This window comes from Manis javanica, chromosome 6 (assembly GCF_040802235.1).
Source record: "Manis javanica isolate MJ-LG chromosome 6, MJ_LKY, whole genome shotgun sequence".
Classification (NCBI taxonomy): domain Eukaryota; kingdom Metazoa; phylum Chordata; class Mammalia; order Pholidota; family Manidae; genus Manis; species Manis javanica.
This window is the reverse complement of record NC_133161.1, coordinates 66,525,967-66,549,995: the sequence shown is the minus strand read 5'-3', so window position 1 is coordinate 66,549,995 and position 24,029 is coordinate 66,525,967.

Sequence of the window (24,029 nt, the reverse complement as noted above, 5' to 3'; positions counted from 1 at the left end):
TGCTTTTCTGTAAATCCATTAAAATGTCAGATTTGTTAGATGACCCAAGGCCCTATGCCTAGCCTATGCATTTTGGACAAAAGTGAGTATCTTAAAACTTTGAAGATTTAAAAGCAGAGGCCCAGAAATGACTGTAATTCCAGGCAATCACAACTGGATGAGAGGAGCCGCTTTAATTATGGGAGAACATAGGGGAGGAGGAAGTAGCTGAGGCTGCCTAGTGGTGCAAAACTTTCATGTCAGACACACAGAATCAGAGACATTCCCTGAGGTCATTTTCACCCTCCCTGAGTGTGTTGTTGGATTTGATGTATGGCCCTCAGCTTTTACAGCAGAAGTGGCTAGAACCCCAGCCAATTATCCCTAGATCTCTAGAGGTAAAAGGGGAAGGATTCAGATAATATATGGTTTGCACAAAATCGGTTATTTGTTTGCAGTACCTCAAGTTCCCTGGTTGATGAAATTCAGACTGTGCAAAAAAGAAACCTCACTGCAGGGTTTGTTTAAATATCAAAATACTCTAGAATAAATAAGAAAGAATTCAAATTATAAACCTGAAACAAATATGCTTTACAGCAATCATCTATTTCACAAGAGTGCATAAGGTACTCCTAGAGTGCATTCTCCAGGGAGTTTGGAAAGAAAAAGGAAACAGTTCTCTAGTCGATAACATAGAACAAAATGAAACACAACAGCAACAGAAACTCACCATTGACAGAAACATACATCTTAAAGAAACACTAATCAATAACTGCCTATCACTCCTACATGTAAGAAGAAGTGTTAAGAAAAGATAAGGGCTTCTAGAAAAATGAAATGTGTGTGTGTTAGCTGCCCCCACATGCACTGTTGAGAGCTTTCCTCTCTTGTATCCCCATCCCCTATAGGTGATCAATCTAGATGTGATTACTTAAGATTAATTCAGTCTCAACCATGACATTTTGGCGTCCCGAACCACTTTTTTCTTCTCCCTGTTGCTGACAGTGAGCTGGGGCTTACCTAGTATTCCCACGGCTACATGATTGCTCCATAAGCCTCCAAAGCAATGGAAGCAATGTCAGTTAACTGTGCAGGTTGCTTCCTAGGTTGTGTGAGCAAAGCAGCAGCCACACAGGCCAATTTTAAGTGGATTAATGGCAGGATATGTAGTGATTATCCTGTCAAAAATCAACATAAATGACATTAATGATATTTATCCAAGGAAAAAGGCCCTCTTTTTATTTCCTTGAGCTCTTTTGTTTTCTACCTAATATTACCTGGAAAAATCTAACAACATGCTTCATCAATAAGATGGAAAGTAGGACTTTCATTGAAAAAAAAATTGGAAATAGGGTATATCTGTTCCCTGAAATCCTGCTTGAAAAACACTGTAGCCAATGCCTACTATTCTTTAAGATCTACTCAGTGATATTGTTATCATTCTTCTGGTTTATTTTCAAAGAGTAGAAGATACAAACAGAATTATAATTTTGACTTTTGTAACAGCTCATCTCACTAACAAATGAAACATCTTACTTCTCTTTCTTGCAAACACAGTGGGTAAGGGGGGGTTTCTTCCCATTTTATGCGTAATGAGTAATGACAGCTCCAATCAGGTTCTCCCTTAAGTAGACTCCGAGTCAAGGATTTAGATACAAATGATTTATTAAGGACGTGCTAGCCGAAGAGACCACCAGCACAGGGTGGACTGGGAAGCCGGCGGAGTCAGGCAAGACTGTGTTTCAGGGAGGAAGTTCTAGGCCCAGCCTGACCCAGAGGGGAGCTCGAGAGCAGGGATTACCACCTCACAGTTTCTCTATCTGGAGGCAAAGAAGCTGAGCTGCTGTCCTCCCACACCACTCGGCTGTTGGTTGCTGGGTGCCCTGAAGGGAGGCGGAGGGGCTCTCCAGGCTCCGCCGGCTTCCCATTCAAGCTCATGAGCAGCCTCCCAAAGGTCACAGGACTGCTTTGTCAGCAGTGACAAACTGAGAAGCTGGAGGATAGATTCAGAAGAATCTAGGCAAGGTCCCATTTTATCTGCTAGAAAAGGTATTCATGCTGTGTTATTTTAACCTGGGTCAGAAAGTTTCCCTTCTTATGACATCACCACCTATGATCCATATCCTATTTATAATCTCTTTTTGAGGATACTCCCTCACTTTTGAGATCAGTTGTGCAGTAGTTTCTAAACTCCAAGTCTTTCCCCCACACTGCACCATCTCTGATCCAATAGTATGCAAAGCATAAAGCATTTTTATTATCAGCCTGTGTCAAGGGACACCAGCAAAGGCATTGTCCAAGCCAATAGTGAAGGACTAGTTGGGCAACATGAGGACAAAAGCTCTGTAGGTGTTTCACTGAAAGAAGGACTGAGGAAAAGAGGAAAGGAGAAGAATGAGTTCTTGAAGACATGTCCATGGTCTTCAAAATGACCTTGGGCCAGATGCAGCAAACCTTTGTACTGCTGAGTTTGGAGAGCTTTCAGATATCTCACTGAAGCCCTCAAAGGGACTTCTCTGCATGACTCCAGAATCCCAGCTTAGGGTCTGTGTTGGCAGACAGGACAGACGCTTCTTCCTTCACCACTAAGAACCATAATTACATCATGAATGGAAAAGATGCAGGGATGCTGGATTCCATTTACCACATTTGACATTTCGTGTCCACATGGCACTCTTTGTTTTCTTAAATACTGAGATAAATTTTAAGAACCAAATTATATATTTTTTCACTCATAGTAAACAGAAATATCATTCCAACCTGTCTTATTTCCCTTATGAAAACATTTAAAAGAAGGCAATGGTTATTGTTCCATTACATTTTTATAAAATCTAGGAAAAACTTAGAGATGATTAGGAATAATGAATTATTTATTCAGTCTGCTTGAACTCTGAAATCTGATCAAAGAGAAACATCTGACACTTAGTCTATCAATTATGAATGGCAAAACTTCGTGTTTTCTGTTAAGAGTATTATTGTTATAAATCAGCCCAATTCCTCTAGATCCTCCTCTGCAGAGTGGCGGGCAGGAAAGCTCTCCCTCCTTTGAGTTTGGATCATGCATCTCATGACATTACCCTTGCACCTCTACCAGCTTCAAGGTCACCTCCCATCCTTCAAGGTCAGTTGGAATGCATCTCCTTGAAGAACACCTACCAGGTTTTTTCCACTGAAATTAATATTTCCCTCCAGTGATTCTTCAGCATCTCCATGATCTCACTTTTGTACTCTGATCTGTGTAGTTAGTTGTTGCCCAACATCTCAAAATAGATTTTAAGTTCTTACTCACTTTGGCATTTCCAATGCACCTAGAAGCAAGCTTTACATACAGATGTTAACAAATACTGTTGAATTGCATTTACTTATTTAGAAGAATGTTTTGAGTCTCTATAATGAGCTTGCACTATACTAGGCACTGGAAAATGTATAGAAACACAAAAACAACAGTTTTTCAACTTCTAGTCAAGGTTTAAAGACAACCATATTAAAAAATTTACAATAGATTTCACTGAATACTATAAAAGAGATGAGTACAAAGCCCCCTGGGGGGACCACAACTGCCAGTGAGCACAGGTGTCATCTCTATTAAACAGACGAGGAAGGGGATGCTGGTGGATGTCACCTGGTAGCCACTGTGGGTCAGAACTTGAATGGTGCTAATGAGGCTCCCAGAACAGCCCTCCTCCCACTCTCCGTGAGAGTTCCACCTCAGGCCAGGGTTAGAGAGCTTGTCCCTGGGAGAGAGGATACAATATGGCCAAAGACTCATGGGGTTTGCCTAGGAAGTGTGTAAGAAAACAGGAACTTGGTCTCTGGATGTAAACCATTTAACCCTGAATGTGGGCAGGACATTCAGTCCTGAAAGATCTCATGAAACCAATTTAAGGACCAAAATACATGCAATTCCACCCATACTGGTTGCTTTTTCATGCAGTTCTCTTTAAAAAGGCAAATACTTACAATATTTTAATTCCTTAAGCTAATTCATACTCAGGTGTGCTGAGATGCTTTTCTTCCTATGGACAGATCATGACTTTGATGAAATACTGATAGAAGTTTGAGTGTTTCAAGACCTATGAGCAGTAAAAGGAGTGAAAAGGACTGAGTGCAGGAAGGAAGGAGGTGAGCCCAGGGAGAACAAAACAGCCCTGGAGACAGTAAGGGAAGCAAATGCTGCTTTTTTTTGGAAAACTGACAGACATGATGTTTACCTTTTAGGATGCCACTGTGAAAAAAAAATCAAAGGAAATTGTAACAGAGGAAGGTAAATAACACAAAAATGTAGATGCTCCCTCCTAACATTAGGTCGGAGAAAAGTGAATAGGGGAAGACAAAAAATATCTGTGTAGGGGAAGACAGGGTTGTTCATCATCCTTGAGTAGCTGTGGACGGATTCACCTTCAATAAATGAAGTCCTGCTATTTCTCTTCAGAACTGCTGCAGAGCTCACACCAAAAGACCATGTGGTTCCTCTCAGAACCCCTCTATGGCATTTCATTCTACAAACCTTAAGAGAGCTTCTCCTCATGATGAAATGGCAGCTTGTGATTCTGCACCGCTCCAGTGGCTGCATGAGAGGAGAAAGCTGCTCCACACTACGCCTTATGCTGGCACGGACATCGCTCAGCCTCCTGTGAGCCTCAAGATTTAGTCACTGCAGAATCTTCATGATGAGTAGCTAATGGGTAAATAAAATCAAGAGGGAAAAAGATAATTTGGTTAAATATGCACTAGGGATGGAAAAACAGATAGGGACATTAATCCTACTTACAGGGTTTGGCTTCAAATCAAATCACATCATGACTAGTTAGGAGCAGCCATTCAACATACCATCAAAGGTTTCACTCTAAAACTCTTCAGCTTGATAAGAAGCTGAAAGAACCAAACCATAAGGCATTGACATGCCATTGGCACCAGTTCACTGTAGACTTCAGTCTATAGCCTTAGTGCTGAACGGTCCCGGGAGGAGCTGGCAGCTCTCTGGGAGAAGGCAAAAGGGGAGTGTTGGCATGTGTCTGCAAAGCACTGTGTGTCCATCCCCTGTTCTGTCCTAATTTCATCTTCCTTACTCTCAGCAGATGACCGAGCCTCTGACTTCACAGAGAAACTAGAAAATGAAAAACCCTTAACTTCCAACAAAGGAGAAAAGTCCCTGTAACTCCAACTACATTTGCATTTGCCCTCCCCTCTTTTCTCTCATATTGGCAAAAGTGTCCTTCTCTCAGAGGCCAGTGCCTCACAGTGTTCTCCAGATTTCTCCTTCTGAGCAACGTATCTAGTGGCTCTCCCATCTCTACTCACTTTTAAGATCAGTCCACCCAATTCCATGACTTCAGTAATGTGTATCTCTGCATGACTCCTTTCTGGAGCCCTAGATTACTTACTTGACAGCTCTACTTGGATGATCCCCTCTCAACAAAAGCTGAACGTGAGAACTCTGCCTGAACACTATTCCCCATTGGTGTTTCCAACTCCACAGCCCTCCACTCAGTTGCTCGAGGCAGTAGCTTGGAGAACTTTGTCACACTTCCCTGGCTCTTGCATCCAGGTCTAACAAATTACCATGTTCCAAATTATGTCTCAGATCTACTCTGCCTGATTCCATTATCGTCATCACAGAACCATCCACACCCACTGCTCACCTGTGCTACTGCAATGGCTTCCTGATTCATCTCCTGCATTCACATCTGCTGCTCTTCCCCTGACACTGTGTTCTGCTTACCCAGCTTATCTGTCCAGCTTGAAAAGAAACCTCCACCCATCATTCCTCTCCATAAACCTGCTCGGCAGTGTCTCCCTGAGCATGAGTTGTGGCATAATGCATACGGTTCTTGTGAGCTGTCCCCAGATACCACTCAACCCCTTCTCTTTACTGCTCCCCAGTTCTCTTAGCGGCCTTGGTCTCCCTCATCCTTGAACAGTCCTGGCCTCTTCTCACATCAAAGACTCAGGGAAGCTTTCACCTTCACTGTTAGCCTAACTCCTATTCATCCTCAAGTTCAAAGTTCAAATGTCTCTTAATCAAGAAATCCTTCCAACATACTCCCTAGTCTTCATTTCTCCACTCTACTCCCACCTTCTAAGTGAGATCCTACTCTTGGAATATTTTCAAATTTTTATTCCTTCTGGTCATCAAAATTACCTTCTCATTTTTGTTCATTGCTCTTTTTCCCATGTTTACTACTATATTGTTTGGCAAAAAGTAGATGCTTGAATAAATATTTGAATGATGAATGCATGAATGGATGGATGAAAAACATTATGTTCCTTAGTACCATTTTTGTTGTCAATAAGTTGGAATACACTCAAAAAACCTCAAATAGTAATTTAAAGTTGGAACTAAAGTAAAAAAAAATATCATTCTTAAGAACATTTCCTTTTATTAAGCACCAAGCCAAGTTCCACCAGGAATGAGTGATATGAATAGGAAAGTAGTCTGTGTTTCCTGCTAAGAACAATGAGATTGTGGCATCCCATTAGGTGATAAACACACAGGGAGCTTCCCTTACTTAATAACTAAGTACCGGCTTTGTGAGTCTAGTCCATATACTGCAGTCCCTATAATATACCAAACTATGCCTTGTTTGGCTTTGGAGGAAGCTGCTTTTTCCTCCCTAGATTAGCCTTTCGATCAATCAAAAATGGAAATAGTCTCAATTATGAAGTTTCTACCTTAAACACCAAAAAGAACTTCGGTGGATTGCTCTAATTCATCACAGCAATTTATTTCATTGTGTGGACCCCAGATGACCTGCATCAAAATAACAAGAAAAGCTTATATAAAAGAAAAACCTCACATCCTACCTAAGACCTACAGTTGTCTGTGGAGAAAATATGGGATTTTATCAAATTCTCAGGGCATCCTTATACCCTGAGAAATCTGAGAGCAATTGACCTAGACATTGTCAATCCCTGCAAAAGGGGATATAAACATTTTAGTTTCAGTTGAGCAGCTTCTCAATTCAATTTCTTTTGAACCACAAAGAGAAAAATCAGTTAAGAACCATATGGTTACAAAAGGCGACTTAATTTAGGTTATATTTTGAATTTTTTAGAAAAAAAGTACATATAACATTTTTCACCTGTCATGATTAGACCTAATCCCATTTATTACAGAGTTGTGATGAAAGACTAAGAGTAGCTGGGACATGGGGTTGAACACACACATGTAGGAGGAGGTCCAGCATCAGGGCAAGAAGGAAGTACAGTTTTCAGACAGGACACAGAACCCTTGAGGAAGGCATAATACAGAAAGCAACAGGAAGTGATTAGAAAGAACTTACAGTCCCAATAGGTAGTAAAGCCCAGTGTTAGGAAATGATAAGCAGGAATTATTTGGAGATGTAAATAGACAAACGGGCAGGGAGTTAACTCCGAAGGGCATGGTGGCACATTATATTAACAAGATCCTCTGCTACAGGCTCTTTATCTCAAGCAGCCCTTAAGATTTGACCAGAAGTATTTAAAAACTCTGCATAACAAACTAGCCTATGTGATCTTTATAGAGTAATAGGCTAATTTACTTACACAGAACAGGTGAGATCATCAATAGTATTATGGATTAATTAGCACAGGGTTATTTATTTACAGCATCAGCAAACCAATTTATTTACCTTAATAAACAGTCTATAGATCGTGCAAGTATATACCACGTTATATAACAAATATGTTTACAATAATTTATAAGAAACCTCATGGTTAAAGGTTCCATTTCTGTGGATTAAATATTAATGAATTAACATTCAAGGGAAGAAATAATTCAGAACAAGAATCAAACAATGAATAGACTTAAGCCTGAATAAGTCTTAAGTCCTGAATAACCCCCCTCTCTCCTAAGATTGTCTTTGTTGATGTGATTTAGAGGCTGCTAGGACAGACATGTCATACCTGTCTGTTCCTTATTTTACTATAAGTGGTAATAACCAGATTCTTTTCCTCTGAGGGTCTCTCATAAAATACTATTGTGATCCATACTTGTTTCTTTGTTTGTTTGTAGCCAAAACTTAAACCTAAGTTTTAGGCTCAAAAGCCTTATTTCTATGTCAGTTAGTAGCTTGCACTTAGCTTTTAAGGGGACTTACAAGAGCAAGGCAAAGCCCCACTTCTAGAAGACCAGAGAATTACATACGCTAAGTAAGCAAGAGGCCGAGCACAGGGGCAAGATATGAAATGCAGCTACCACAGCAGGGATGTAAAAGGCAGAACCACAACCCAGGAAAAATGAAAAGGTCCGCTCACCAGAGCCAGAACTGCTGGTCACAGCTGGGTTATGAAAGGACTCTAATGCCAATACCAGTGTTGAGCTAAAACTTAACAGAATCTGTCCTGCCTAATGTCAAGACTAGTACTAGAAATTGAGACAGGGATTGACTAACAGAAACAGGCAGACCCTAATACGCTTCATCTGCCTTTTAACATTTTAAACCAAAGGTTGGAAATAAAACACCTCCCTTAATTAAGTACGCACAGCACACACACACGTGAATCTGGGCCCACAATTCAGGTCATCAGCACCAGAAGAGACAGACGCCCACCATACCAAGCTCCTCTAAGCCAGCACAGTTCACCCATTACCCACACACACAGAGACCAGTGAGGCAAGGCCCGGACACTGAAGACAACTGCCTCGGTCCTTCACTTCCCATCCCATTCTCCTTTCCTAGTTCCTGGAACCTTTTAAGTAATATTTCAGCACTGAAACTGACTTCTGGATTTGTTGGTTGACTGATTCCCTGAGTTTGAACTATCATTTTCCCCTGTTTCCTGACACTTTCTTCAGGTAAGACATTTGACCCTTTGAAATATAACTGTTCAGTTAGGCCAACTTGAGCCTACCACCAAAAAGCAGCATAGAAAAAAGAGAAAGTATGCAGAAAGAACAGATAAAAATAGTGGACAAGTGGAACCCAAGGCCGAGCAGGGGAAAAAAGCCAGAGAGAGAATACTGTCATGTACGGGGAGTCCCAGCAAAGCGATGGGTCTGCATCAGGGCTGGGGGTCCATGGCAGTGGAATTCATGGGCACCAGTGTCTTGGTAAAACAGAGGACCAGGAATCACACTGTCAGCTAGAAGAACAGGTATAAGAAAAGGAAGTAAAAAAATATGAAACGGGTGCTGTTCCTGCATTAGCCATATAACAATCTGCTCTCTTGGCTGCCAAGAAGCATTGCATGGAATTTGCTTTGGGGAAGCCTCCCTCTCCCATCCTCAATCTTGTGCCTTGGTGGGGGTTAGCCTTACCCCAATTTCCGTGGATGAATCCAGACTGGTTTAATCCAGTTGCCTCTCTAATCTTCCTATTACACTGATTTACAGATGTGTGTTTGACAAAATCAAAGCCAATTAGAGTCAAACATCTACATTTTGGGGCTTCTTAGAAACAAATACCATCTGGAAGAAAACCTCTTCTGGACCCCAGACAACCTGGATCACAAGTGTGAGGATGTGTCATCTGAAGCGGCTAAGGCCATCCCCCCACCCCTTTAGATAGAGTGAGAGCCTGGGAGAGCAAGGGGGCAATCATCTGGAGCTGGTGGGTGGAGACAAGACCACAGAGAGCAGAGAAGACAGAGACAGAGTCTTGGTGATGTCATCTGAGTCTCTGGCTCAAAGTGCTCAAAGCCAACATCACATCTGAACTTCCCAGTCATGTCAGTCAGTGAATTCCTTTATTGGCTAAGCCGGTACAAATTGGTTTGTCTTTCGTGAATAAAGCATGAGTAACCGACACAACCAGAATCTGCTTATTGCACACTTTCTATGTGATGGCTCTGTAACAAACGTGGTGGGTTCTGTGATGGGTGAGGCAGGCTTGGCCATGCCCTCGTGGATTTGTCTTGAATAGTGAAGGAAATAGCACCCAGGTAAACACCCCAATCAACATGTAAGTATCATTTGTGATAAACCCTAGGAAAGGAACTGTGTGACATCACTAAGAACAACGGGTGGATGAAAACCTATCTGGGAGAGGACCAGGTGGTGCTGTAGCTAGCGCTTCACTTGAGCGGCTGGATGAAATGGAGAGAAAGAACATACCAGCTGAAAGGCATGTGTTCCCTCCTCCTACCTATCCCACTCCTTCAGTTACAATGACAAACTTGTCACAGGGCTAGGAATCCAATCTCATTAACAAAAGCTACCACATTAGACTAGCAAATTCTACTATTTTCCAGACCTAACTCACCACCTACCGGCAACGCCACCATTAGGACCAGTGAGGCAATGTGGATACCCCAGGAACTGGTTTATGCATCTTGATGACCATCACATAAAAGATCCTACAGTTTTGAAGTTGTATCTCAGGCTCCTAAGTTTGTTGTTCAATTGCTGGTTTCCTCATTTTCATAAGGCTTTCCTAATTATAATATCACTAACATAAGGAGAGGGCAGTAACCTGGGAAAGCAGAAGAGGTATCTGAGTTATTCTAACCAACTCTGCTGCATTGGGTTGAATACTGGCTCTAGCCCCGTCTCATCTCACTCTGGTAATTGGCAAAACATTAATATTCTGCAGTCTCCTCTTTCTCATTTTAATGATTTTTTCCCCAGCATATTCCCTCAGTTTAGTGAACATAGTCTATATTTCCCTTTTCTAATAGGACAGGTGACCTTCTGGTCTGTATTTCTCAAAGGATAACATATGTGACATCCCCAAGATAGTTTGGGTTTCCAGCACCCAGAAAGGTCAGTGTGTTCAGCGGCTGGTGAGATGGGAGAGAGTGGCAGGTGGCAGGTACTGTCCTGTCTTAGAGGTCACATTTAGAATTTCACAGCTTATCCTAATGCCAATAGGAAGCCATGATGGGTGCTAAACAGGGGACAAGATGAACAAACTTGCAGTTTAAAAATCACTGATTCTGCTAAATCAAAAACCAATCAGGGTATTTGTTCCTGGGAGCTCCTTTGAGAGGTTGTACAAGCTGATGTGAAGAATAAAGGGGCCAGAAACAGGAAGATATTCCTCATAGCTCTAAAAAGTTGAAAAGAGTAAATTTTATTTTATAGGGGAAAAAAAGCATTGTCTTAAAGCTTTGGGGAAAACAGTGCCACAAAAGACTGAAATTTCATTTGTAGATTTACAATTATAGACATCAGTCGTTCCATTCCTGGTACTTGTTATGTTGAATGAAAATAAGTTGAGTATAAGAACAAGTGTACAAATCAGAACCTGCCACACATGTCTCTAAGAAAACATCAGGTAGATATCATTTTCCATGGGTAAGATACTTCTGGACCTTAGAAGTTAAATTTCATCCAAGTATTATTTTCTTAATGTCCTTCTCATTGTCAGGTCCATTTTATTGCTACAAGCACAAACTATTTTTAATAATGAGTAATATGCAGAGTAAAGGACAATTATAGTCCAGAGGTCTTACAAGTCAAAGGAATTATACAGATAAAGTCCCTAAAGCAAGTCCATGAATCCATAAGTTATGAAATTCAATTTAATTAAAATATCACCAAGTCACTATCTTCAGTTTTCTGAGCTAAGAACAGCTCTAGAGAGCAGATTTATCACCCAGGCATCACTTCATCCATAACTCTTTCCTCCAAATCTAGGTTTGACTGTATTTTTTAAAGTTCCCAAGGTGCTGTGTAAATGCATTAGTAACGAGCCAACAATTCCCCCCAAACAAAGCCTTGTTTGAAGTGCAACAGACTTAGTTGCTTCAAAGTGTTAAACCAATTTTATTTAATTTCTGGGCATTAAATAGAAGAAAGCAAACTCTGAGGCACTTTTTACTGACTAGCAGCCCTTTTCAAGGAGGCTAATGTACCTGACCACAGCCCTTTAGTGCCACATATTTCCATTACAGTACTTTCAAAATAACATTGTGATGGCCCTCAGAACCATTAAAACATCCCTTTTTGACGAAGTGAAATCCATTATTGTAATGTGTTTTTCCCTACCATCCTCCAGGTATAGTTGCTATCCCTTGGGCCAGGATTAAAGATTATTGCATACAGACACAAATAAACCATTAAAAATTCTGAGTTAATGAATTAATCTTCCCTTTTAAAGGAAAAGCATTAATGATATATATGTTTCAAAAAGACATAAAATAAGTTTATGTCTTACAAAATATAACCAATTGTTATACATGAGGTTTTAGGTGTGTTTTCCTATTTCCTAGAATAAGGATATCCAAAAAAACTGTCCAGGACCAGAGCCAATTTTTGCTGATTATTTTTCATTAATACATAGCCTAATAGGATGCCAAGGATACTCTGCTAAGAGTCACATCAGTTCAGAGAAAACATACTCCTATTTCTTATCCTGATAGTTATTCTCCCATTTTAGGGATATGGACCTCATTCATTACTTGATTTACTTGATGTAAATTTAGAGAGTACATCCCAGGATCTGTGTTTCTTAAGCATGTGCTGAAAGAATAAAATTACTTTATTCTAATCACATATTGCCTCCGATATAAGATAACAGATCATCTCTAGAGATACCAGGGACTCTTACAGTCACCATGAAGCTACAGGATGAATCCTTTAAAAATCCCTTGAATTGTTTCTCTCAGAATACACAATTATGATGAACTTAATCATAAACCATAATCATAAATCAACTTCTAATTGACTTGGCCAAGAATGTTCATAAGTGTTAGGGGTGTTTTGATTTAGTTTTTACTTTAGCTTTTTAATTAAATGACAGTGTGATTCAGGATACTGAGTCCCTTGTAGAAAAAGGGGAATAGAATTGTGGAGAGGCACACAGCAGGTTTCAAAGACAATGATAATGTACTATTTCTTAAACTGGGTACTAGGTACACAGATGTTCACTGTATCATTAATCTTTATCTATGAAGATTACTTTGTATCTACTCAACATTTCATAAAACCGGTTTTGAAAGCAAAGAACATGGAAATAGATCCTGTCTCCAATATCCACATCTTAGTTATGACAATCTAACTGAAGCAAATTAGAGACATCTGTGAAATCTGACAAGTTTAGGATCCTTTCAGGAAAACCCTTTAGGAATAATGTTGCCTCTGAAAAGACTTCTATCCAAAGTCGCTGTATTTAAAAAGTTGCTGTTCTAATAATACCATGATATAATACCATCAACATTAGATGGAAATAAATATTATGCTTCATTTCAAAAATATAACTTAAAAAATACCAGGCACTATCCACCCCATACAGCAAACATTTGTTTACTGCACACCTTCCAAGTAGTGGACCTCATACATGTGCTATTGCACATACAGAGACAAACATAGCATTTCTGTCTTCTGCAAGTTTATAGTCTAACAGAAAAGGGAGACAGAAATATAAAAAAATTGATCTATTGCAAGATAACATGAAATAAGTGCTAAACAGGAATGTAAACATCAAGTTACAGACTCGAGTTAAAGAAAGAAACTGGGACCTCTACTGGCAAACAGCCTTTACTATGACTAATTCACACTAGTCTAGGGTCCCCTCATCCATGCAGCTCTAGAATATGATTTTATTAATGTCCCAGAGTTGATCAGATGCAGAGACAATGACTTACACTCACCAACTCCCAAAAGTCTGAAGAATATAAATCAAACTGCCAATTTATAAAGTTACAATAAGAATTACAACTGCTGGGAAGAGCAGATATTCACATTGCCCAACTAGCATACATGTCTCCCAGTGGACAAGCAAACAGGAAACCCATATACTGAGAAAGGTGCTTAGGGTACAAGAAGTCAGGACAAGATCAGGTAGTGATATGGTTACAATGTTTTTAAGAAGTGTCATTTTAACATCTTATGTGTCCAGCTGCACAACAGTGACATGTTTCAGAATGATGTATATTCCCACAGCCCTAACAGTATACCTTCTCCTCTAGATTTGTTCAGACAGGTAGACAGCCAGATATGAACAGAGAGGGGAGTGGAGACTTCAGCAGATACTGTTTACATCTACACATTCCCCGTAAACTGCTCTCCTGGGATGTGAGGAGTGAGAACAGCCACTGGCCAAAACCAACTGGTTCCAGTAGGGAGGAGAAGTTGACCCAAACCTCATCCCCAAATGCATTATACACTCTTTAACATAACAAAAATCATACCCCTTCTTGCCTTAACAGTTCCAGTGAGAACCAAATATAGCCTGTAACTCCTGGGGGAGAATGTGCTCCCAGCCTGGGGCAAATAAACCTTTGAAGACAAAATCAGTCAAAGGGAGAAATAAAGTGGGAGAAACCCATTTATTGCCTGCAAGCAGTTGTCCACTTCTGCTCGCCTGTGTCTCTCATGATCCAGCTGAGAAGCAAAACCAAAAATATCTCTCAGGTCCAGGTGCCTGCTCACTCTTCCCCTGCCCCTTGTAATCACCTGTTGATATGGAGATGCACTAAGGCCAGGTGAGAGATTATGGAAATATTGCCATTTTACCAACAAGCCAAAAACTCCCACACAGGTGTGAGGGTGGAGTGAGCCCAAACTCAGAGAAGACTCCACCTGTTCCCTTTGATACCTACTCCCACTCAGTAAATAATCATCTCCCTTTACATAAAAAAGCTCCCTATTTTAGCCTCAGTGCGACTCACCCTTGAGTCTGCTGACACTCAGCTTTCAAGTGTCTATGTTCTGTTTTCTTTAAACTCTTATTTTCCAATAAACTCCTAAAACTCAGCCGCTTTTGTGTCGGTGTCCTTGAATTCTTTCTCAAGATGAGGCCAAGGACCAAGCTCTGGTAACAGACTGTTACCAGAATGAGCACAAAGTCTGCCTTCCTGCTCCTCTTTTTTATATGCTCCTAAGGCTGGCTGCATATTCCTAGGTCATGTTCTAAAGCTGTGTCCTTTTTTGGATTATGTTAAAAAATGTTAACTAGGTTAGAGCCAAGTCTTTGAGTGGGAGACTATTTAGTCATCTTTGCATAGCTGAACCCTCTTCCAAAACTCAGTCTGTGACCTACTTCTCAGGGTGCTCTCATACAGGGCATTTGAGAATGCCTGGGTCTAGAGTTCATGCAGAGTTGTGACAGAAGAGACCAGCCATGGAAATCTGAGATCACAGAGTTTCTCCAGTACTTTGGATACTATTTTAAAGAATGGTAAACCATTGAAGACTTTCAATTAGAGGAATGATTTCACCTTAGAATGCAACAATCTTTACAAACTCCTTTAAAAAACCATTTTGGGAGAAAAATATTTTGTAATACCTGTGACATTTCAGGTGCACTGCATCCATGGTGTATATCCTTTAATAACAGGAACAAGCGCCAATGGGTATCATTTATAGTTTCTTTTCAAAGAGGAGCTAAATGTACAAAGAAAAAAAGCAAATTATGTATAAAAGCTTAAATCTTTTCCACAGATATTTCAGTTATTTTAGACAATTGGATTACATGTATATCTTCATCTACCTCCATTTGGTAGCACCATTTGTTTCCATCTGCAGAGAAAATTACCTTTCCAGGTAGTTCTACCCTCTAAGGAGAGAACATGAGAGAGAAAGGTAACTCACCTTACTGTTCTCTACCTGGATCGTCATCTGTGAGTAGACAGTCCATGCCCACCAGCAAGGGGGCTGCCAGCATCTTGCCTGCCTTTATGCAAGAAATTTAGGTAACTGTTCTGAAGTCATACAGGACATACAAATTGGGATAGGGATGGGGAGAAAGGAGGGGAAGGATGGAGAATCTATTTTTTTCCTTATTCCTTGACTCTGTAGAGGAGGAAAAATAATTTTCCTTCTACCCTTCTAGGTTCTTGGTTGAGATCCCTCTGTAATAAAAAGATCAACGGGAGAAAACCCAACAGAATTTTAATAACACGTGTACCTCCTGTACACATGGGACAGACCCAGGAAAACTGAGCAACTCCTGCAAATGGTCCAAGCCATCACCTTAAATATCATCACCAGCTAAAAACAAAAGAAAGGTGTTTGGGGTTAGAAGGACAGTTACGGGAAATTACAGACAAAGCACAGTAATCGAGGGGGAGATTATCGTGCAGATTGAAGTCACCACCTTCTCCATTGATCAACCTTTCTAGAAATACAATCATCCTTCTCTTCCAGTTATAAAGAGGGAGATACCCTCACAAATAGAGATTTTCCTTATAAATGTAAATGTCTCTTACAAAATGGTAACAAGGACTCAGTTTTAAGAGCTTTTTCTGTCTGCTGCTTTTTAAAAAATAACCATCTCAAGATAATCCTTATGCCAAGCAGGCATATTTTTGGGGTAGCAAATTCTGTTGACCTTCACCTCATTGTCTCTTATTCCGTAAAATGCTCTTCCTTGGTTCTTTCCCTTTCATGCATTCTGACCACATTTTAAGTCCTCTAATGTTTCCTCCTTCCTATTGAATTAATTCTGTCTCAGAGTTATTTTAAGGCTTGAAGACTTCACAACCTTAGGAGTCCCCCATGTCACTGGCTTTTCTCTTCTACTTGGTCACCACTGCTTTTTCTCAAAGTCCACTGCTCTCCTTGGTAGGGAGAAAAGAGAACTCTGGCCTCACAGTTGTGATGAGTGGGGTGGAGGGTGCTTAGACCCCAGACTGGGGCTAGTTTAATGCTAAAAGAGCATTAAAGTAAACAGGATTTTACCAACAGGAGGGTGAATTATCTCTCTCATATCTTCAGATGGTATGTATGAGAAATGTATCTTCTTCCTATGAACATATTTGACTCTAGTTCTTGCTAAGTGAAATAGTGCTCTTACTGTGCTAAGAGTATTCACCTTTTCTCCTGCGCTGAATTATGTAACACACCTGTTCACTTTTTTTTAAATCCATATTGCAAAATGACTTTTCTCTTACTGCTAGATTTCTCCCTTTATATTGGTGTGTAAGCTTAGGGATTTTCAGCTCACTCTACTACAATACAAAAAGAAAAAAATCCTTTTTCCTTAGGATAATTATAGTATAGGTCCATTTTCTGTAACTAAAAGAGGCCTGATTAGAATAATCTATATTAAAATACATTTGTTTTTCTTCCTTGTGAGAAATGCAGGAAATACCATTTCAACCAAAACACTGACTTAAAGAGTTATATAATAAAATAGCAGAAGAATAAATTAGGGTCTTTTGAAATTTTCAGAGGTACAGAGTTGTGGCTATAAAAATAACAAAGGGAAAAAGCCTCAAACACATGGCCTCAGGAGGCCAGCAGGAGAAGCTCTCACACCTACCATTCGTGGTGAATCTCAGACCTCACTGGAAGAGATAGGATGCCTTACAAGTCTATACTGTTTAAACTACTTTCTTTCCCAGAAGGTGTGGCTTCCCCACACCAGTCCCACCAATGACAAGCACAATACACCCAGTTTGCTCCAATGGGTTTATTACTTAGAACAGCCCTTCCTTCTCTAAGACAGCCTTTCTCTTCTTTGTTCTCTGGACATGACTATGGTTGTGATGTAGTTTGTTTGTGCTAGATGGCAATCCTCTGCTTTTCCTGACTACACCCAGTTTTGCTGGTAAAATAACCTTTATTTTTAAGGTTAACATGCTCAAATGAAGTACAGTAATAGTTGGCTTATCCAACATTATTGTGGAAATAGTTAATTTTCCAGGTAGCTGGCATGTAGCCTTAACCACTGAAACTTCACTCTTTAAACAGAACTTCCATCTCAAGCTCTAATCCATATGCCCCAGGAGGTGGGAAAGTAAGTGGGTTCCATATTTCTGCAGTCTTGAGTCTGATTTTTTGAAGTCCTCCTGTCTCCTGCTCTACTGTCAGGCCATCAGCCATCTTGTGCCTATCAGAGCTCTTGCTCTTAAAAATGCATCCTTTTCCCACCCTGCCTGTATCTTGTAGCCTCTACTTTGTGCTAGATGGAAGCAAATTGGTTAGAATTCTGTATAAGTTAACAGACCAAGTAATTGAAATTGAGGGCTCACCTGTGAATAAGCAGCCTGAGCTTAGGGAGTGTGAAGTTTTTGTGTTATCAGAACTATTTGGCACCTATTTTGACCTTTAAGGATTTTTTACTTTATTTTTAATTTTTTCTAGATAGTACAAATTACTACATAGAAGATCTTAAATAAGATGTTGCTATTAGTATTCAGCAAAGTGACCTTTGTCATTTTATCCTGTCTTAAGATGCGAAGCCTGCCACCCATTTTAAACTGCCAGAAATACTTTGGGGATGTATATTAATGAGAATTAGTCACATACACTTTTCTGAAAGATTTTTCCTAATAAGCAAAAAGGAAGTTTTTAAAAACGATATACTCACGAAGTGGCTTGTTCTAGTTAATTTAATTTACATAATGTGCTAGGCATTTTCTTACCATAAAATATAGAGCAGACTGAAGATAACAACCTTTGATGACCAAAGATGTTTTATTGGAAACATCTGTTTTCATGACGCAGGTCAGTTGCCATAGAAAAAGATGAGGAGGTGGCACTGGATGTATGTTAGCATCATATCTCCCGGAGGCTGTAAAGAAATGTTAAAATAAGTAAGTCCCTTCCAACAGCTGACTTACTAATTTTATCTTCTTCATAGAGGAATTTACTCATTCTGTGTTTTGTTTCCTGTTATGTTGATTCAGGCAAATCAGGATTTTAGTGTAACAGAAAACAAGCAGGTACATTTTCTAGGTACCATGAAAGGTAGAGTGAATCCTGTTGCTAGGTACAAACTAAAGTTAAACATAGTCTACTTTTATGTACTAATTTGAGGAAGAAAAGAGTTGTGAGGAAGGGGAGTTAATCACACCACCAATAAGCTCTATTACACAGTGGGTTGGCAAAATTGAATTACATAAGTCTCCCCAGAATTTGTCAACTAAAGGAACATAGTCAAAAAAAAATTTTTTAATAAAAATACCTTCTCTTCTACAAAAATAAAACATGATTACAAAAAGAATCACAGAAGACAAAATGTTAGGAAGAAAAGGTAAAACCACCTACCTCTCAGAGAAACAATGCTAGCATTAATATTAGCAAATGTTAACTGTTAACATTTAATGTAAATAGAAATAAGGTGTGTGTATTTATACACAAACATTATATTTTCTTAACAATGTCACTTCTACAATATGGACAACATTCTATTTCAGTAAAGACATACATCTCATGGGATTCATCGTGACTGTAGAGAAACTACGATAGATCTCTAATCTCTTATTGATTCACATCCTGGGTATTTCCAATATTTTGTCTAATAACTCTGTAACAAACATCCTTATGCATACCTATTGATCACAGCTCAAATTATTTCTTAGGGAAGATGGAAATAGAAATGGGGTGAAAATACATATACCTTTACTTTTATTTCAGTTTTTTACTTCTTGTAGAAAGATGAAATGACCCATTTCCTGTTTTTGAGGTACAGAATTTGATACACACCTACTAGGCATTTGATTATTCCCAATCCATTTTATAATCCATTTTACACTCTAGTTCCTATGTTTAGGACTTAGCATTACAACACCATTTCTAATTTCCCTCCTGCCATGCTTACGTGCTGACTCCTTATATCTTTATACTTGGCTGAAATTGCACTGTTTTTAATATATGTTCCTCAAATTTTGTGTCTGCTCTTGGACATTTTCTTAGTTTCAGCACTGACAGAGTTTTCTTTCCTGCACATGCTTTTTTTCATTATTTTATTTGTCATATTAGGGGAGCACTTATGCTGCTGTCCCTTCTAGAAGTCTTGAGCTATCTTGTCTTGTTCAACTATAAAAATCAAGGGGAATTTATGATTAGATGAAAAAAAATATTGCATGAATTTTAAAGTTAATACCATATAAATATTGATATTTTATACAGAAAAGGCTTGACTTAATTACTGCCCTCAGTCAATAGAGGGCTTTAAGGAAGACCAGATCCTCACAATAAAATAGCAATTAATGCCTTTTCTAAATAAGTCCCAATTATTTTAAAGCTTTTGTTGACTAACGTAGAAAAATCAAATGTTTATATATGTATTAGATCAGTAATCCAAAGTGTATGCATTGTTATAAAATTGAAGACACCAAATTGAATTTTATAATAAACAACACAATGATTAGGAGATGAATGGAGTTTTCTGTTCAGTTATTTTTTATTTTACATTTTGCAAAGAAAACCAGGTATCCCTCCCTCCTGTTAAGTTTCAATTAAAATATTATAGACTCTTTGAAGTATGTCCTATCTTCAAGCTCTACTGACAGAATGAAATCAGGTTCTAAAATAATATTATGACAATTTTGTGTATCTTATTTACTTTATTTTCCAAGACAAAAGTCCTTTGAATCTAAACACTTAACTCCAGTAAGGTTTAGAAATAAATAGCTATCTTAGAGCAGGTAAGTGAAATTATTGCCTTAAAAAGACATTTCATAAATTCAGTGGAGTAATAGCACCAAAAGTAAATCATGCCCAGATAGGGATGCATTGTCTAGATGGTTCCTGGGGCATAGTGATGTGACCAGTGTCTCAGAGGAAGATGACACATATAGGAACACTGTTGAGGCATTTCTTTTGTAGTCTTTTGTAGTCATCACAGCTTGGGAAGTTTTACAGCACCAAATAATCTGTTTCCTTGTGTAGAATTCTACAAAGTTTATCAAATATTTGACAAAGTGCTAAAGCACATTCAAAGATATTTCTTAATAAAAACTCCTATTTCTATCTGCTTGGTCCTCTGCAGCCCAATTCTGGAGAATGGATTGTTCTTTTAGATGGTAAAAACACTGGCAGTTTCCTTAACTTCTGCAACAGTGTCCACTGATCTTTTGATGTGTATCATGTTGCCAAAAGAAAAGTGGGGGTAAGAGTCCTTCTCAAGGATCAGCAGGCTACAAGCTGTAGATATTCATCAGCTTTATAGTCTTAAATGTTTGAGTCCTAACCGAAAATACTTGGCTAAGGAAAGTCATTTTGGTGCTATACATTCTTTCTAATGTATATACTTGGATAAATTTATGCTGCCAATGAAGTATATAAATTGGCATTTCATATATATATATATATATATATATATATATATATATATATATATATATATATATATATATATATATATATATATATATATATATATATATATATATATATAATTGGCCACTTGGAGTGAATTGAAGGAATAGGAAGTTCTCAGTAAAATTTATGTAATATAACCATAGTGTCATCTAGTCATGGTATACAAGTCCATGACTGGAACATAGAAGGAGGTAGAGTTCTCCCCAAGAATAGGGGTCTTCATCTACCATGATGTCTCCCATTAACTAAATAAGTAGAAGTCAAACACTATTTCAGTTAATATAATTGGTTATCAACTAGGAAATCAAAAAGTAAACAGTCCAGTTGGCACATGACAGAGACAAGCTATTCAACAGTCTGCATTAAAAATAGAAGAAAGAGCCAAGCCATGGCAATCAGATGACACAAAGAAATAAAAGGCATCCAAATTGGTAAGGAAAAAGTTAAACTGTCACTGTTTGCAGATGACATGATATTATATATAGAAAACCCTAATGACTGTACCAAAAAACTTTTAGAACTAATAACTGAATTTAGCAAAGTTGCAGGGTACAAAATTAATACACAGAAATCTGTTGCATTCCCATATATATACTAACAATGAATTAACAGAAAGAAAAATCAGGAAAACAACTCCATTTAAAATTGCATCAAAAAGAATAAAATACCTAGGAGTAAACTTAACCAAGGAGGTGAAAGACCTGTACCCTGAAAACTACAAGACAGTCTTAAGAGAAATTAAAGAAGACACCAATAAATGGAAATACATCCCATGCTCATGAATAGGAAGAATTAATATTGTCAAAATGGCCATCTTGCCTAAAGCAATCTACAGATTCAATGCAATCCCTATCAAAATACTAATAGCAATCTTCAATGAACTAGAAAAAATAGTTCTAAAATTCATATGGAACCAGAAATGACCCTGAATAGCCAAAGTAATCCTGAAAAGGAAGCACAAAGCTGGGGGTATTCTGCTCCCTAACTTCAAACTCTACTATAAAGTGACAGTAATCAAAACAATTTGATACTAGCACAAGAACAGACCCATAGATCAATGGAACAGAGAGCCCAGATATAAACCCACACATATACAGCCAATTAATACATGATAAAGGAACTATGTATTTACAATGGAGAAATGACAGCCTCTTCAACAAATGGTGTTGGCAAAACTGGACAGCTACATGAAGAGAATGAAACTGATTATTGTCTAACCCCATACATAAAAGTAAACTCAAAATGGTTCAAAGATCTGAATGTCAGTGATGAAACCATAAAACTCATAGAAGAAACATAGGCAAAAATCTCTTGAATATAAACATGAGCAACTTCTTCCTGAACATATCTCCTTGGGCAAGGGAAACAAAATAAAAAATGAACAAGTGGAACTACATCAAACTAAAAAGCTGTTGTACAGCAAAGGACACCTTCAGCAGAACAAAAAGGCATCCTTATGGGAGAATATATTTGTAAATGATTTATCTGATAAGAGGTTAACATCCAAAACATATAAAGAACTCACATTCCTCAACACCCAAAAAACAAATAATCTGATTAAAAATTGGGCAGAGGATCTGAACAGACACTTCTCCAAAGAAGAAATTCAGATGGCCAACATACACATGAAAAGATGTGCCACATTGCTAATTATCAGAGAAATGCAAATTAAAATCACAATGAGGTATCACCTCACACCATTTAGGACGGCCAACATCCAAAAGACAAGAAATAACAAATGCTGGTGAGGATGTGGAAAAAGGGGAACCCTCCTACACTCCTGATGGGAATGTAAATAGGTTAAACCATTGTTGAAAGCAATATGGAGGTTCCTCAAAACACTAAAAATAGAAATACCATTTGACTCAGTAATTCCACTCCTAGGAATTTATCCGAAGAAAACAAGATCTCTGATTCAAAAAGAAATATACAACCTTTTGTTTATTGCTGCACTATTTACAATAGCCAAGACATGGAAGCAACCTAAGTGTCCCTCAGTAGATGAATGGATAAAGAAGTGGTACATGCACACAATGTAATATTATTCAGCCATAAGAAGAAAACAAATCCTACCATTTGCAACAACATGGATGGAGCTAGAGGGTATTATGCTCAGTGAAATAAGCCAGGCAGAGAAAGACAAGTACCAAATGACCTCACTCATTTATGGAGCATGAAAACAAAGCAAAACTGGAGGAGTCAAACGGCAGCAGCCTCACAGATTCTGAGAAGGGACTAGTGGTTACCAAAGGGGAGCAGTGGGGATGGTGGGTGGGGAGGGAGGGAGAAGGGAATTCAGGGGCACTATAATCACAATCACAATAGGTTATGGGGAAGGCAGTATAGCATGGAGAAGAAAAGTAATGACTCTATAGCATCTTACTAAGCTGACAGACAGTGACTGCAATAGAGGGGGTGAGGACTTGATAATATGGGTGAATGTTGAAACCACAATGTTGTTCATGTGAAACCTTCATAAGATTGTATATCAATGATACTTTAATTAAAAAAATAGAAGAGCTACATTTTTCAAGTGCAACTCAGTATTCTATAATTATCAGCAAATGAAAATAAAAATATAAAAATCATATCATACCACAGAGTCCAACCTTAAAAATAGGATAAATCATGGCTTTTCTTCAGCATTTTCCTTTCTTATTTGGAAGTTGGGATAATATCAGAAATGTACACAAAAATAAGGTCCTAGGCAAGCATATGGCTAAAAAAGAAGTGGTCTGTTTCAAACAACGAAATACCAGGAGTAACTAAAAAATGTCTTTCTTTTAGTTCTATTTAGCCCTAACACCCAATAAATTAATTTTTTTTTAAATGCAAGCCTCTGCACATCCCTGACTCTACTTAGCTTCTGGTCTCCTGACAACAGCCAGTAGACTTTCTTCTGCTACCTCAAATTCAGCTTGAGGTAAAAATAGACTGTTTTAAAATAAGCTTCCCATCTCCATTATCATCACACCATATCGAACCTAAACTTTTCAAGTAACTTATAAGTGATTTTTTGAGTACTGCAATCTAAATATAGTTGTGTTCCTACCTTTATTTTTTTCCCATATGTTCAAGTGTCATATTCTTAAACATTTAATAACATGGGTCACCGTTTATTTTCTGGTTTGCA